The sequence below is a fragment of the Meles meles genome, chromosome 20, assembly GCF_922984935.1.
Source record: "Meles meles chromosome 20, mMelMel3.1 paternal haplotype, whole genome shotgun sequence".
In the NCBI taxonomy this organism is placed as follows: Eukaryota; Metazoa; Chordata; class Mammalia; order Carnivora; family Mustelidae; genus Meles; species Meles meles.
The window spans coordinates 43,296,050-43,302,053 of record NC_060085.1 but is presented as its reverse complement, the minus strand read 5'-3'; positions in this window follow the sequence as shown (position 1 = coordinate 43,302,053).

Genomic DNA, 6,004 nt, shown 5'->3' with positions numbered 1-6,004 from the left:
AGAATCTGTCATGTGAATGTTCATTATACATTTAACCAGGGCTGAGTGCTTTCATACAGAAGAGATTAAAAACAAAATAAACTACTATACACTGAATATTTGTGTCTCCCTAAAATTCATATGTTGAAAGCCTAATGCCCATGGTGATGGTATTAGGAAGTGGGGCCTTTGCGAAGTGATGAGGTCATAAAGTAGCATCCTCATGAATGGGATTAGTGCCCTTATAAAAGAGACACCAGAGAGCTTGCCCCTTCCAGGACATGAGGCTACAACAGAATATCTGTGACCCAGAAAAGGACCCTCACCTCACCATGTTGGTACCCTAATCTCAGGTGTCCAGCCCCTAGAACTGTGAGAAATAAATTTTCTTTCCCCAGTCTATGGACTTCTGTTGTAACAGCCTGGAGAGGCGAAGACACCAGCAAATAACTAAGCACATCAATGCTGACTAGGCAAGACCACTGAACTTGGAAGCAGACCATCTGATTAACATTCAGTTGGGTTGATGATCTAGTTCACATTCTTGCTAAATCTCACTTTTTCTCCCCACCCTAAACAGAATTGCTCTCCAAACCGGATCCTATTGTTTCTCTGACAAATGTATTCTGACATCGGAAGCAGCTGCCAGGAGATTTTCAGAGTTTCATTTCTCATTTTGCCAGAAGAGCTACTTATTTATTTACACACTGCACACACTTTGTGCATACACAGATATATGTATGTAACTGTGTGTGTAGGTACTAGGTGAGAACTGTGCATTTAATTTCAGGAACTCTAGTAAGGACCCTGACTTCCTGATATCACAACCTGCAATGCCTTTCTGCTCTTGATACTGACTCTGTTTGAAACCAAACCTTCAAGTAAGTGGTATCCACTCCAATTCCATCACCTGTCAAGGTCTGGTCTAGGGCTTTGGTGGGGTGGCTTCAGCTTTTGAAACCTAGAAAGGAGAAATCTACAGGCAGCATTTTCTAGGGATCCCAGTGGGAAACAGAAGCCAATCAGATGATCTTAGGAAGGAACTATTTATCAGTGCGCAGATGAGATTACGGAAAAGGACACTGGATGCTCAGATCTAAAACTTAGCAACAGCAACAAGCCATTAGCACAGGCAGGCTTGAAGTAGGAGGAGAAGGAAATGACATTGTTGGAGAACAGAGTGGGATCGAGCACACAGCAACACCAGACAAGATGAACACTGTAATTACGGAGGCATGCAGCCTTTGTCGAAAAATGTGGCTCAGGGAAAGGAGTAAATGTAGAAAGAACAAAGCCTACCACTCTGTCCGTATATAGGTTTCCTGACAGTACTGGCCACTGGTCAAACCCTATGGCAGAGATTCTCAAATGTTAACATGCATCAGTATCATCTGAAAGGCTTGTTGAAATACAGATGGCTAGAGTTCTGATATACCTGCCTTTGAGGGGGGTCCTCAAACCTTCAGTGCTAACCAAAAAGTTCCCAGGCAATGGTGATGCTGCTGCGGTAGGGATCCTACTCTGAGAACAGGGGCTACAGGAAGCCAGCCAGCAAGAGAGCCCAGGTGCTGCACTGCATAAGCAATCATCCTCCTCAGACAGGCACAGAGCAGAGAGATGAGTATGAGTCTGCAGGGAGCCAATGGAAAATAACCAGCGCAGAGAGAGACCATCAATAAGCATGAAAGAAATCCAAAGTACAAATACAATATGAAGTTTGTACAATATGAAGTTTGCATGTACGAATGTAGGTAGCAGAAAGCAGGAAGAATTCCAAAAGTAACTGTGAAGGCTTAGTTCTTTGAATGAACTTGGGGAACAGGCAAGATCCTAACTGCCAGGTTAGGGACAGAGGTAAGGCTTGGGTGTACCAAGAATGAGAAATCCTCAGGGCAGGATCCAAAATGGTGAGATAAAGGGGAGAGGGCTTGGACAGTGAGTTACAAGCAACAGACAAGAGGTTACAGTAGGAATGGTATCAAGGATTACATGATGTTCAACTTTGAGCTACTGACTTTGGACTTTTCATGCTTCCCCTTACCATTGGGCGAGATTGGTCCCAGTATAAGGTGTGGGAAGTTCAACTGTTCCAACTTATAGCAGAATTGACAAACTGGGAACATGGATCCAACCAAATGAGTAAAAACCACTTTATAAACACACAGAGACATATGCATATAAATATGTTAATGTATATACACACACACATACAGTTAATTTTCACCACTATTTAAATTAATGCTACTCCAACTGGAAACACAGGACCTGCGCCATCAGCATTATGTGGGAGCTTATTAAAACCGCAGTGTCGGCCCCCACTGCAGAGGTCTCTTTGGGAATGTGGTTCACGGATTTGGAGTTAACAAGTATTCCAGGTGATTCTGATGCACACTGACATCTGAGAAGCACTCGACAAAACTGATCCTCAGCTTTGTTGCAAACTGAAGTTGCCTAAAATGGTTCTTAAAATATTACTGTCCCTGGGGCACCTGGGTGGCTCAGCGGGTTAAAGCCTCTGCCTTCAACTCAGGTCATGATCCCAGGGTCCTGGGATAGAGCCCCACATCGGGCTCTCTGCTCCGCAGGAAGCCTGCTTTCTCCTCTCTCTCTGCCTGCTTGTGATCTCTGTCTGTCAAATAAATAAATAAAATCTTTAAAAAAATATATTACTGTCCGTGCTCCACACCCAGAAATTCTAATTCAGTTGGAATAGAAGGTATAGTAGATTGTTCTCAAAGATGCTGCAATATTCTCCCATCCCCCCAGGGAAAGATCATTTGCCACTCCACACAGGAAGAGGTGGAGTTTACGCTTTCACCCTTAAAATCCAGACCTTATCATGTGACTTGTTTTGTCCAATAGGGTATTAGGGAACATACTACAAGCAGCGACTTGGAAAAACTTGAACCTTGGTTTTGCTCTTTTTGGCTCCTTTCAGAAACCTGAGATCATACTGTGAACAAATCCAAACGAGGCTATGAGAGAGGTCACATGCAGGAGGAAAGAGGTGTGCTTGTCTGATGATTTGGCAACTACTGAATGTGTGAATGAGGCCATATTGTCATTCTGCCAGACGACTACATGAGTGACCTCAGATGAGAGAAGCAGAAGAACCAGCTGTGTGAACCCAGTTGAAACAGCAAATGAATATGGTTTTCATTTTAAGACACTAAGTTATAGAATGGGTTGTTATGCAGCAATAAATACTGACACAGGGCGTGACCTGAGCATTTGAGATTTTTAAAAGCTCTCCAGGCAATTTTAATGTCCAGCACAGTTTGAGTACCTCTGGTCTAAATTATATGTTCTTCCACTTGGTTGTATCCTGGAATCATCTTCAGGTTTTCAATACTGATAGCCAGGCTTCACTCCCAAAGTTTTTTATATAATTGAGAACGGTTATATCCTAGCCATTAGAATTTTTAAAACCTTCCCAGGTGATTCTAGTATGCAGCATAAATTGATGACCACTGCTCTTAAATGATAAGACATTTTCGTTGGTATGGAAATACACAGTCATTTGTACAATCACTTAGTTGTAGAGGTAAAGCTCCACTGGCCAAGAGCTAGCCTTACACAATTATAGCCCCTCCCCCATTTCTCCTCCCATTTTAGATAGGCTCTATGCTCTGTGTGGAACCCAATGTGGGGCTTGAACTCATAACCATGAGATCAAGAGCTGAGCCAAGATCAAGAGTCAGACACTTAACTGACTGAACCACCCAGGCACCCCGTGTAGCCCTTTTAAACAAATGTCCATACATCCTGCCCCTTCCCCTCCTGCCACTTCCCTCACTTCGACTGCTTCTGATTCATTGTTTAGGTTACTTGCCAGGGCCTCTTTGCGCAGAGGATATTTTGCATTGTCTGATCATTCTTTTTTTTTTTTTTTAAGATTTTATTTATTTATTTGACAGACAGAGATCACAAGCAGGCAGAGAAGCAGGCAGAGAGAGAGGAAGGGAAGCAGGCTCCCTGCCAAGCAGAGAGCCCGATGCGGGGCTCAATCCCAGGACCCTGGCATCATGACCTGAGCCGAAGGCAGAGGCCTTAACCCACTGAGCCACTCAAGCACCCCTACTCTGATAATTCTTTTTCTGACTTCCCAATAGGTTACATTTTGCTATTTAATTACTTTACTTCTTAAATGGTTATCTTCTGGATTACAAGGGCAAATCCTCCCTCTCCAGTTAGACTGCAAACTCCTTGAAGCCAGAAGCACTGTATAAACTTCTTTGACATCTGTGAAAGAAACCAGCGCTGTCAGACAAACAAAAGAATGCTCAGTAAATATTCATAGGAATCTGGCTGAAAAACTTGGGAGAAAGTGGTCATTAGTAACTTGAGTCAATTACACATCTCCTTAATTATAATTACTACTCAAAATTGAACTGATGGTTCTGGATCTTCACAAAATTACCGTGTGAGAGCAGCTCGAATTGGGGAAATAAAAATCTCTTCTAAAGGAGGGAAAATGATTCACCAGCAAGTGCTTCCTGAGGATTGTTTGCACGACATATGCAGTGTGTTAAATTCTGGTAAGCTATTTCCAGATACTAACTTAATTAATCTGCTTCTGCATCCTCTATCGCTGTTTTCAAGTCATATGTCTTAATATATCTTTTTCCTGCACTTCAGGTCAAATAATAAAGAAAATTCATTAGACAGCAGCTTGGTGTGCTCCTAAGTGTACCTCTGCAAGAGAATTTTAATAATCAAAGAAGTTGCTGATGTAGGGATATGATAAATTACTTTGCTACAGGGTAATATAAACCTTAACTAGTATGATGAATATTCCTGCTTCACAAGGAAAACTGAAATACTGAAAACTATTTAAATATGTGCTTCCTGATAAATGAAGACAATCATCTGCAAATATTCTAGATGAGACACAATATGACTTTCATGTTAAAGTAAAATGTCTTTTTAGGAACAAAAAGGCTCAAAGGAAGACATTTTGAGAAAGAAAATGGAACCCTGAAAGTATTTAATATCACCGGTGTATTTTGTGGAAACATCTTAAGAATAATGATTTTTAAAAATTCATTTTCTAATTTGTAATTATCAAAGTTAAGAATAATTGGTTTTCAAAATTCCTTCTGAATGCTAATTTTCATGGCTGATAATGAAGAAAGGTCTTTAGCAACTGAAATCCCTAGGGTTTAAAAGTCATTAACACAAAGAACACTTGTTTTCTAAGCTTTCTTCATATACTGATATTAAAATATGGCAAGAAATAGTAGGTGAGTGGTCACTGTGCTTGCTTCTATGTATGAGATATAGGCTAGCAATATCCTGACATCTCACAGAAATATGAACAATAGTGCCAGCAAATTCAGTAGGTAGTTAGAGATATTTGTACCTCTCAATGTGCAGTTGGTGTCTCTCATATTTTATGGTATATATATATATATATATATATATACACACACACACACACATATATATGTATATATATATATTCTCTCTTTTTAAGACTTATTCAGATGTGTGCTTGTTATAATCTTTCAAGGCACAATGTTTGTGTATTCTCTACTTCTTAATTTTTCACTTTTATTACCTCTTGATTCAGTTACCTAGACTATATAATTTCTGCTTTGGAGACTATGCTGAGATTTTTACTTTTAACCTAAGAGCATTTCTTAGCTAATGTTTCATGTGTTAAAAAATATGTGTTATGCCTCTTTTTTAGAGTTAAAAAAAATCTAGATATGCCTATTAACTTTATGAAGCTTATCAGTCATATTTTTCATATTCATTTTATTTATTTATTTATATTATCACCTTGATAAGTCAATTTTTTAACAAAGAAAATGACTTTCATTGTGTGTGGTCAAGTCCTTTGATTTCTATTAGTCTGGCAATCAGTATTCCATTTTATGTGTTCATTAAGATTCTCCATTACAAATGGGATATAAAAAACAAAACTTGAAAACACTGAGAAGGCAGAGAAAAGTAAAAATCATTCAAAAACACGTTGTATGTAAAGTGGTAGAAGTGGGTGAAGACTTATGAATACTTAGTC